At 39.4% G+C, this 12,275-nt stretch overlaps 1 protein-coding gene and 1 pseudogene across 15 annotated transcripts in view; one reads left to right on the forward strand and one right to left on the reverse strand.

Moving 5' to 3' along the window:
- Window positions 1-12,275, forward strand: part of HECW2 (HECT, C2 and WW domain containing E3 ubiquitin protein ligase 2) — a 469,060-nt gene that overhangs the window by 79,205 nt on the left and 377,580 nt on the right. The gene's annotated exons all lie outside the window — the stretch shown is intronic.
- Window positions 11,482-11,584, reverse strand: LOC111766565 (small nucleolar RNA U3; annotated as a pseudogene).

Below are 12,275 nucleotides of genomic sequence, written 5' to 3' on the forward strand. Positions count from 1 at the left end.
GTAGTGTAGTTTTCTGTGCACAGGTCTCCTTTACATCTTTAGTTAAGTTTACTACTAGATATTTAATTCTTTTAGTTGGTATTGTAAGTGGAATTTTTTCATTTCCTTCTCTGATTGCCTATTATTGGTGTACAGAAATGCTAGTGATTTTTAATTCTTTTAGTTGGTATTGTAAGTGGAATTTTTTCATTTCCTTCTCTGATTGCCTATTATTGGTGTACAGAAATGCTAGTGATTTTTGCGTGTTGCACTTTACTGAACTCATTTATCAGCTCTAGAAACTTTGTTGTAGATTTCTTTAGGATTGTCTATATATAGGGTCATGTCATCTGCAAATAGTGAAATTTTTACTTCTTCCTTTCCAATTTGGATACCTTTTATTTCTTTTTCTTGCCTAAGTGCTTAAACAAGTACTTCTAATACAATGTTAAATAAGAGCAGTTGCAGTGGGCATCCTTGTTTCAGATTTTAGAGGGAAGTCCTTTATCATTCCACCATTGAATATGATGTTAGTTGTGAGTTTTCCATATATACCCTTTATCATGTTGAGGAAGTTTCTTTCTGTTCCTATCTTTGGGATTGTTTTTATTATGAAAGGATGCTGTGTTTTGTCAAATGCTTTTTCTGCATCAATAGAGATGATCATGCTTTTTTTTTTTTTTTCTTTTGATCTGTTAGCGTGGTGTATTATTAATATTTATTGATTTTCTTATGTCGAACCATCCTTGCCTACCAGGGATGAAACCCACTTGATCATGGTGTATAATTTGTTTGATGTGTTGATGAATATGATTAGCAAGTATTTTGTTGAGGATTTTAACACCTAGATTCTTTAGAGAGGTTGGTCTGTAGTTTTATTTTCTTGTGGTTTCTTTATGTGGCTTTGGTATTAGGGTGATGTTGGCATCATAGAATAAGTAAGGCAGTATTTCTTCCAGTTCTATTTTTAAAAGTGTTTAAGCAAGATTGGTGTTAATTCTTTCAGGAATGATTAGTAGAATTCACTTGTGAAGCCACATTTTCCTGTGCTTTTCTTAATTGGGAGGTTTTTGATGACTAATTCAACCTTGTTATTTGTGATTGGTCTTTTGAGTTCAATTTCTTCTTTCGTCCATGTAGGCTGCTTGTGTGTTTCTAGAAATTTATCCATTTTATCTAAGCTATCCATCTTACTGGAATACAATTTTTCAAAGTATCCTCTTTTAATACTCTTTATTTCCTTGGGGTCAGTGGTGATATCCCCTCCTTGTTTTTTATTTTATGTGTTTGCATATTCTTTCCATTTTTCTTTATTAATCTAGCTATTGGTTTGTCAATTTTATTAATCTTTTCTAGGAACTAGCTTTTGGTTTTGTTTTGTTTTTTTAGGAGTAGATATGCCTTTAATATTTACAGGACCCTATGGTAGCCAGGTGGGAGTTACTGTGCTACCCCTCAGGGGATAGTGGCTTGTAAAGCCATTACAGCAGAGGGGAGGGGGACAGAAACAGTGCCTGGAAAAGCTATAGAAAGGCTACAGAAATATGCTTGTGTATGCGATTTCCAAAACATTCTTATCGTTAAGGACTGGGCTGCTGGCAAGTTTAGCCCATCCTTTCCCTTAGTTCTAATCAACAGGAAGGAGGCGGGGGAATGGGCATTTACATTAACCCCTCACTTCACCTCAATTCTACACATAGATAGATCTTCCACAATACCAGTTGAGCAGTCAGGGCATTGGAACATTGCATCCAGATACAACAACAATATAAAAGGCAGCAGAATAATATGCATAACATATACAGAACATTGAACATTAATGCTTGACAGATTACACAATTTGGGGGGGTAACCACTCCATATTACAGATTTCTAGTTGTTGTTTTATAGACAGGAGCAACATGTTTTAGGATGAAAGACAGCAGCTGGATTTCAGTTTTATAGGAAAAGTCTTGTATAAGAAGAGTATACATGGATACAAACAAAGCCTCAGCAGGAATAAAAGAACTTGGATTATTAACAAAGATTTTTACTGGCATTTTTTTGTATAAATTGTGTTTTATAACAATGTTTTGGGTAACTCTTATTTCCCATAGATTTAAGAGTAGCAAAAAGAGAGGCTGCATAGGCCAGTACCATGGCCAAAGGACCTTGTTTTCCCCAGGTTATATGATTTCAAGCATAGGCAACAACAGATTATAATTACTTCTCCTTCTGGGCTGTACAGCTGCTGACCCTTTAACTTGCATTCTCAATACTTGCATTGGTTCTGCTGTTAAGTGAGCTGTGGCTGCAGCCCACGGTGCTGAATTCATTCTTATTTTTTATTTTTGTTTTTTTTTTCCCTATTTTTTAAAAAGATACTTAATTATATAACTATCACATAAAAATATAGAGGATTCCTATGTGCCCTGCTCCCCACTCCTCCCACATTAACAACATCCTTCATTAGTTAGAGACATTCATTGCAATTAATGAACACATTTTGGAGCATTGCCACTAAGCATGATTAAAGCTTACATTATAGTTTACACCCTCTCCCACCCAATTCTCTAGGTTATGGCAAGATATAAAATGCGGGAAGCGGACATGGCTCAAGCAATTGGGTTCCTGTCTACTGTATAGGAGGTCCAGGGTTTGATGCCCAGGGCCACCTGGTGAAGGCATGCTGGCCTATGTGGCAAACTGGCCCATGGAGTGCTGGCATGCGTGGAGGGCTGCCCTGTGCAGGAGTGCTGGCCCATATGGAAAACTGGCACAGCAAGATGACGCAGCAAAAAGAGACACAGAGGAGAGACAATAAGAGAAGCAGCAGCTCAGGGAGCTGAAGTGGCTCAAGAGAATGATCACCTTCTTCCCACTCTGGAAGGTCCCAGGATCTGTTCCTGGAGCTGCCTAATGAGAATACAAGCAGACATGGAAGAACACACAGTGAGTGGACACAGAGCAGACAATGGAAGGAGGGGGGAGAAATAAATAAAATCTTTTAAAAAAGAAATATAAAACAGCCCACATTTTGTTTTTTAAAAAATTTTTCTAGTGTTTTTTTAAAATCGCAGTTTCATTTAGTTCTGCTCTAATCTTTGTTCCTTCCTTCTTTTTTGCTTGCTTTGGTATTAGTTTGTTCTTTTTCTACTTCCTTCAGGTGTGCAGGTAGGTTTTTGATTTTGGTTCCTTTATTTTTTTGTCTTTATTTTTTAATGTTACATTAAAAAAATATGAGGTCCCCATATACCCCCCACCCCCCTCACCCCACTCCTCCCCCCATAACAACAACCTCCTCCATCATCATGAGACATTCATTGCACTTGGTGAAGACATCTCTGACCACCACTGCACCTCATGGTCAGTGGTGCACACCATAGCCCAAACTCTCCCACAGTCCACCCAGTGGACTATGGGAGGACATACAGTGTCCGGTAACTGTCCCCGCAGCACCACCCAGGACAACTCCAACCCCCAAAAATGCCCCCACATTACATCTCTTCCTCCCACTCCCTACCCCCAGCAGCCACCGTAGCCACTTTCTCCACACCAATGCCACATTTTCTTCGATTCCTAATCACAGTAGTTCATGAATAGAATATCAGTAAGTCCACTCTAATCCGTACTCTATTCCTCCATCCTGTGGACCTTAGAATGGTTGTGTCCACTCCACATCTATATCAAGAATTGCTGGATGTAATTCTCCTGCTTTCAGTTGTAGACACTCTTGGCTCCCTGGTGTGGTGGTTGACCTTCTTCACCTCCATATTAGCTGAGTGGGGTAAGTCCAATAAACCAGAGTGTAGGAATTGCAAGTCTATTGGGGCTCAGGGCCTGGCTATCACATGGTTAGTCCAGAGATATCTCCTTTTTAAATAGAAGGCATTTATAGCTATAAATTTCCCTCTAAGCACTGCTTTTGCTGCATTTCTAGGTTTTGATATGTTGTGTTCTCATTTTCATTCGTTTCAAGATAGTTACTGATTTCTTTTGCAATTTCCTCCTTGACCCATTTTTTGAGAGTGTGTTAGCTTCCATATCTTTGTGCCTATTCTGGTTCTCTGCTCCTTATTTATTTCCAGTTTCATTCTGCTGTGGTCAGAGAAATTACTTTGTATAATTTAAATCTTTCTGAATTCACTGAAAGTTGTGCTGTGACCTATTGCAGTCTATCCTGGAGAATGACCCATGTGTGTTCGAGAATAATGTATATCCCACTGTATTTGGGTGTAATATTCTTTATATGTCTATTAGGTTTAGATCCTCTAATGTATTATTCAAGATCTCTTTTTCTTTATTTACCCTCTATTGAGATGTTCTGCCTAATGGTGATAATTGTTTATTAAAGTTCCCCTCTATAATTGTAGAGGCATCTATTTCTCCACTTAGTTTTTCCATTGTTTGCCTCATGTATTTTGGGGCATCCTGATTAGGTGCATAAATGTTTGTGATTGTTCTTTCTTCCTGATAGATTACCCTTTTTAAAAAATGTATAGTTCCCTTCTTTATCTATACATAACTTTTTCATTTAAGCTCTATTTTGTCCAGTATTAGTATAGCTACTCCTGCCCTTTTTGGTTATTGTTTGCATGTAAAATCATTGTCCAACCATTCACTTGCAACCTCCTTGCATCCCTGGGTTTAAGGTGAGTTTCTTGTAGACAGCATATTGATGGGTCATATTTCCTTATCTATTCTACCAATCTGTGTCTCTTGATTGGAGAGTTTACCATTAACATTCAATGTTATTACTGTTAAGGCAGTACTTACATTAGCCATTTTTTCTTTAGGTTTATATATGCCATATTTTGTTTTTATTTCTTTTTCTCTTTTTAGTCGTTCTTACTAATAATATTTTATACACTCTCCCCTAACTTTCTCTCTCCTGTTTTTCCCTCTTAACATGAAGATCTCCCTTTAATATTTCTTAAAAGGCAGGTTCTTTTGTTGATACCCTATCTTTAATTTCTATTTATCTCTGAATATTTTGAACTATCCCTCATTTTTGAATGCCATCTTTGCTGGATACAGAATTCTTGGCTGGTGGGTTTTTTCTTTTAGCACCTTAACTACATCCTACCACTACCTTCTCACCTCCATGGTTTCAGATGAGAAATCAGTGCTTAATCTTATCAAGCTTCCCTTGTATGTGATGGATCTCTTTTCTCTTGATGCTTTTAATACCCTCTATTTGTCTTGAATGTTTGGCAATTTGATATGTATATGCTTTGGGCTAGACATGTTAGGATACGTACTACTTGGAGTATGCTGTGCTTCCTGGTTATGTACATCCATGTCCCTCAGTTGGGAAATTTTCAGCCATTATTTCCTCCAACACTCCTTCTGTCCTCTTTCCCTTTTCTTCTCCCTCTTGATGCCTATGATGCGTATGTTTCTGTGTTTCATGTTGTCATTCTATTCCCGGAGTCCCTGCTGAATTTTTTCTATTTTTAAAAATTTATCTGTTGCATAATCTGTCTGATTTCAGACAGGCAGATGTCACTAATTCTTTCCTTGCCTGTTCAAATCTGCTGTTTTGTGCTTCCGGTGGGTTTATTTCTTGCATTGTGCCATTCACCAACCTCATATCTGTTATCTTTTTTAGGAATTTTACCATTTCTTCCGTATGTTTCCCCAGTGTCTTCGTAATATCCTTTATCTCTTCCTTCACTTCTTTTTAAGTTGATTAATGATATTTGTTTGGACAGTCTTGATTAGTTGTTTTACATTCTATATCCCCTCCTGTTTTTTGTTTGTTCATTAGACTGGCCATGTCTTCCTGTTTCTTAGTATGGCTTTTAAATTTTTTCTTGATATCTAGGCATCTGCTTATCTTGATGGGCTTTTTCAGATGGTTAGCCACTCTTTCTACTCCAGGGTTCTATTTTGTTTTGTTTTGTGTTAAGTTTCCTCTTTGACAATCGGTTCCACTTATTCTATATTTTTGTAGTTGTCTGTTCTCCCTTGAGAAAATATTAAGAACATAGTAAAGAGAGAATAGAAAAAGAATAATAACAATAATTAAAAAAGATAGAAAAGGAACCATGTAAAGGAAAATTACAGACCAATTTCTCTAATGAACCTAGACGCAAAAATACTTAACAAAATACTTGCTAATCGTATTCAACAACACATTAAACGAATTATACACCATGACCAAGTGGGATTTATTCCAGGTATGCAAGGATGGTTCAACATAAGAAAATCAATCAATGTAATACACCATATAAACAGATTGAGAGAAAAAAACCACATGATTATATCTATAGATGCAGAAAAGGCATTTGACAAAATACAGCACCCCTTCCTGATAAAAACACTCCAAAAGATCGGAATACAAGGAAACTTTTTGAACATGATAAAGAGTATATATGAAAAACCTAAAGCCAACATTGTTTACAATGGCGAAATCCTGAAATCCTTCCCTCTAAAATCAGGAACAAGACAAGGATGCCCATTGTCTCCGCTCCTATTTAACATTGTCTTGGAAGTACTGGCTCGAGCACTGAGACAAGAACCAGATATAAAAGGCATTCAAATTGGAAGGGAAGAAGTCAAAATTTCATTATTTGCAGATGACATGATCCTATATATAGAAAACCCTGAGAGATCTACAACAAAGCTCCTAGAACTCATAAATGAGTTTAGCAAAGTCGCAGGTTATAAGATCAATGCGCAAAAATCAGTAGCATTTCTATACACCAATAATGAGCAAGATCAGGAGGAAATCAAGAAACAAATACCATTCACAATAGTAAATAAAAAAATCAAATACTTAGGAATAAATTTAACTAAAGATGTAAAAAACTTATACATCGAGAACTATACAAGATTGTTCAAGGAAATCAAAGAAGACCTAAATAAATGGAAGAATATTCCCTGTTCATGGATAGGAAGACTGAATATTATTAAGATGTCTATCCTACCAAAACTGATCTACACATTCAATGCAATCCCAATAAAAATCAACACAGCCTTCTTTAAGGAACTAGAAAAACTAACTATGAAATTTATTTGGAATAAAAAGAGGCCCCGAATAGCCAAAGACATATTGAAAAAGAAAAACGAAATAGGAGGAATCACACTTCCTGACTTCAAAACATACTACAAAGCTACAGTAGTGAAAACAGCATGGTACTGGCATAAGGAGAGACACACAGACCAATGGAATCGAATTGAAAGTTCAGATATAGAACCTCATGTATATAGCCATATAATATTCGATAAAGCCACCAAACCCTCTCAACTGGGAGAGAATGGCCTATTCAACAAATGGTGCCTGGAGAACTGGATAGCTATATGTAGAAGAATGAAAGAGGATTACCATCTCACACCTTATACAAAGATCAACTCAAGATGGATCAAAGACCTAAATATAAGAGCCAAGACCATAAAGACCTTGGAAAGCAGTGTAGGGAAACATCTACAGGACCTTGTAATAGGAAATGGCTTCATGAATATCACACCAAAAGCACGAGCAGCAAAAGAACAAATAGATAAATGGGACTACCTCAAAATTAAAGCCTTCTGCACCTCAAAGGAGTTTGTCAAGAAAGTAAAAAGGGAACCCACACAATGGGAGAAAATATTTGGCAACCATATATCTGATAAGAGACTTATAACTTGCATATATAAAGAACTCATAGATCTCGAAAACAAAAAGATAAACAACCCATTTAAAAAATGGGAAAAAGATTTAAACAGACACTTCTCCAAAGAAGAAATACAAATGGCTAAAAAGCACATGAAAAAATGCTCCAAATCCCTAGCTATCAGGGAAATGCAAATCAAAACTACAATGAGATACCATCTTACTCCCATAAGATTGGCAGCCATGAAAAAAACAGTAGAATACAAATGCTGGAGAGGATGTGAAGAAAGGGGAACACTCATCCATTGCTGGTGGGAATGCAGAAGGATCCAACCATTCTGGAGGACAGTTTGGCGGTTTCTCAAAAAATATCCATAGATTTGCCATATGACCCAGCAATACCACTGCTGGGTATATACCCATCAGATCTGAAAACAAGGACACAAACCGATATATGTACACCAATGTTCATAGCAGCATTGTTCACCATCGCCAAAAGTTGGAATCAATCCAAAAGTCCATCAACAGATGAGTGGATCAATAAAATGTGGTATATACTCACAATGGAATACTACTCAGCTGTAAGAACCAATACACTACAATCGCACGTGATAACATGGATGAACCTTGAGAATCTTATGTTGAGTGAAGCAACCCAGGCATTGAAGGACAAATACTATATGACCTCAATGATATGAAATAAGTTAACTGCCTCAGAGAGCTAGAGTCTGGAAAAGTGGCTTACTGGAAATCGGGGGGTGGAGGAAGGATGTGAGTTAATGTCTGTAGGGGTGGAATCTGTGATGAGCTGGGGGTAAGTATGAGCACAAAGAAGGGACAAAATGGGGGCAAGGGGTTACCTTCGGGTGGGGTTTTCTGGGTTTGAGGGGGGCTGGGGATGGGAAGAGGGGAAATATGGTCCAAGAAATAGGTGGGAGGGAGGGGCAACATACAAACATGGGAGAGTGCCAGAAGTTCATTGAGAACTAAATGTTGAGTAAAACGTATCAAAGTATAAGTAGGAGGGTTACCTGGTTAGGACGCTCAGGGGGTATGGTCTGATGCGGGAGGACTCCGGAGGGAATAGCTGAAGGCTCATTTTGCCAAGGTGGGTTCTACCATTGGGTGGGGTGGACCCATATCCTGGGGAAGACTAATGCCGTCGAATAGAGAGAACTGTATCTCTCGTGAGAAAGGACGGCTCCCAGGGCATTAGATTGGCAGGCGTTGTGGGCCCTAAGGGGAGGGGAAAATGGACGTGCAATGGATGGAACAAAGGTAAATAAGGGGGCAAAAGAGGAGTTATGTGAGAGTACACGAGGATGAATATAAAACAGCTAATATTACACCAAAAACATATAGGGGACGACAGACTAATAATGAAAACCATAAGACAAAACATAGGATAACTAAAAAATTTAGAAAACTGTACAACCTAAAGTATGGACCACATAGTAAGCACAAATGTTACCTTGTTTGAAAACTATAGTTTCGGAATCTGTACATCAGTTTCAGGAAATATGATATGAATAAGTTAAAAGATTATTGCTGTGGAAGGGAAAAGGTTTTATGGTGGATCTGGGGAAATACTGTATATTGTATATATGAATTTTGGTGATCTAAGACTCTTCTGAAGCTGACATTATGTTGGGATTCACTTTACGGGAAGTTTTGGATCACAGAGTGGTTCAACAATGGCAGCGGAGGAATACTGATATGGGATGTTATTGACAGGATATATATGGTTGACAGGGAGTTATACAGGGCATATGCCCAGGGTATATGGTAATATCTATATATACTCATAGTGGAAACAATTAAAAACAACAGCTGGGGGGGTACTGGGCTCCTGGCCGGGGGGGTCACTGTTGTGGGCCCTGGGAGAGCAGCGGCAATCCTCCAGGTGCAACGGCAAGAACCAGGAAGGAAGGAGGGCCCAACAGTGGGCTCTTGATACTAATGGCTACACTTTTGAGCCTATGCACCTGCAATAAGAACAAGGCCTAGAGTAGCATTGTGCCTGGGGGTTTCCTCCTGACAGCCTTCATGTTACTCAAATGTGGCCACTCTCACAGCCAAACTCAGCGTGTAGATGTGATGCATTCCCCCCAGCGTGGGACACGACACCCGGGGATGAGCCTCCCTGGCACCGAGGGATCACTACCACATACCAGCTGAAGAAGCAACTAGAAAATGACCTTGAATTAAAGATTCAATGCGGAACAGCAGAATATACCTATCTACATATAATAACATGACTTCGGGAAGTGGTTTGACCTAATGTAAGGGGGAAATGGAAAAGAGAAATGAGATTATAAGGCTGTGAGTCTCTAAAAAAGAGTCTGGAGGTTGTCAGAAGGAATACCCCTATGTACAACTGAACAGAGTCTAAGAGACAGATAAGGTAAATACAACTCCAGGTATTGGTTCTTTTGAGGGATAAAGAGACCCACGGGTTCTATGGTCATGGCAGAAGGGGTTCACTGCCATGACAGATGGCCCTTCTTTGGAGCTGGTGTTTCTGCGTGATGGAAATGGACTCAGAGGGGATCTCTTTTCACAAGACTTGCATGCTACTTTATTGGAATTGTAGTTGGTGCTGGGTTTAAGATATATGTAGGGGATTTGAATCTCTGGACTGATAATATGACACCCAGGCCCAGAGCCTCAACAGACTTCAGCTCCTACACTTTGACTTATTGGACTTACTCCACTCAGCTAACATGGAGTTGAAGAAGGTCAACCACCACAACATGGAGCCTAGAGTGTCTACAACTAGAAGCGGGAAGAGTGCATCCAGTACCCATGTGGAATCTAAGCCCTCACTTGACATAGGTGTGCAATGGACACAACCAATCCAATGTCCACAGAGAAAATGTGGAATGGGTGTGGGAACGGTAGCCATGGGGGCTGCTGGGTGTGGGGAACGGGAGGAAGAGATGAGATGTGGAGGCGTTTTCGGGACGTGGAGTTGTCCTGGATAGTGCTTCACGGACAATTACGGGACACTGTAGATCCCCCCAGGGCCCACTGGATGGAACGTGAGAGAGTCTGGGCTATGATGTGGACCATTGACTATGGGGTGCAGTGATGTTCAGAGATGAACTTACCAGGTGCAATGGATGTATCACGATGATGGGAGAGAGTGTTGCTGTGGGGGGAGTGGGGGGCGGGGGCGGTGGGGTTGAATGGGACCTCATATATTTTTTTTAATGTAATTAAAAAAAATAATAATAATAAATAAATATTTAAAAAAAAAAAAAAAAAAGAAAAGCAACCATGTAAGAGCCAGGAAAAAAAAAAAAAAGGAATAAGAGTAAAAAATCATAATAAATACAAAGGAATAAGAATAAAAAAGGTGAATTTTAAAAATGAAACAAGAAAAAATTAGTATAAAATAAAAGACTGGAAAGATGAGAAGAAAAGAAGAAAAAGAGAAGCCCAAACAAGAGAAGATGGAATGAAAGAAAAGCAACAGAAGAGGGAAAAATGAAAGAAAGAAAAGAAATAAAGAAACTAAGGAGAAAAAATAAAGAAAATTAAAGAAATGGAAACACAGAAAGAAAAACACACAGAAAGAAAAAACAAAAACACCCCAGGAAAACAGGCTTCCCTCTTGGCCCCTAGGTACCATCTCTGGTTTCCAGTGTTCATCATTCAGTTACTGTGTAGCTTGCCCTCCCCTGGTGAGGTACTCAGTTTTAGAGAATAAAATAAAGAATATAAAGTAAAATATTTAAAAAAACAATAAAAAATATAAAATAGCATATCAAAAAACCTAAAACAAGAAAAACCTATTTGTAAGTTCCCTGCCATAAGGTGCTGGCTGGGTGCCTGACAATGCCCTGTATCACTCTCTGGATCCGTTCTCTTAGGAGGTACCAGGGATTGAACCAGGTTTCTTATATATGTGAGGCAGGTGTTCCTCCACTGAGCTACTCCCACTCCACAGATTAGGTAGGATCCTATGTGTTCAGAGAACCTTCTCTAGTAACCAACTATAGAAATGATCCCTGAAATTATAGTCTTAGGTAGGATTCTGAAAGCTTATCTGGCCCTCCTTGCCCTCAGTCTCCTTAGGTAAGTTGGTTTCCAACAGGTTGCTGGCTAAATAACCTGGCTTCCTTCTCTCCTGGGCTGTTAGACACCTGTCTTCCTACCACATCAGTAACCTAGTTTCTCTGTCTCCCAGGGTGGATGTGTGACAGCCTGCCTGACCAGTTCCCCTCCCCCCTCTCCCTGAGGCTCTTCAGCACTGGCTGGTGTCTCCTCCTTTTATTTATGCACTCTGTTCCACCCACCCTACCTCCTCTCACCACTATACCTTTCTCTCTTTGAGCTGGGTGCCCTTCAGCTCTGGTTTGGATAGGTCTCTTTCAACCTCCACTTGCTGGGCTGGCTACAGCTGAGAGTCAAAGCGGGATCAGCTGGTCAGGCTCATTGAAGAGAAACCACTCTCCGCCCTTCGTCGCCTCTTCCTTCCAGAGGGGAGGACCTTTTTTCCAGTCTTGGTTGGCTGCAGTGAGCTAGAGGTTCACTGAGAGGGTTCACGTTGAGAATGGAGTATATGTGCTGTTCCCAGCTACAGAGGCAAGTAGCTCATGGTTTCCATTTGGCCTCTTTGTCTCTTTGTCCCTCTCCCTCCTATATGATATGCCACACTGTCATGTTCTGCAGATCCCCAAAGCAGCTCCCTTGGATAGCTTTTTTCCCTTTCTTT

The sequence above is a fragment of the Dasypus novemcinctus genome, chromosome 7 (assembly GCF_030445035.2).
Source record: "Dasypus novemcinctus isolate mDasNov1 chromosome 7, mDasNov1.1.hap2, whole genome shotgun sequence".
Classification (NCBI taxonomy): domain Eukaryota; kingdom Metazoa; phylum Chordata; class Mammalia; order Cingulata; family Dasypodidae; genus Dasypus; species Dasypus novemcinctus.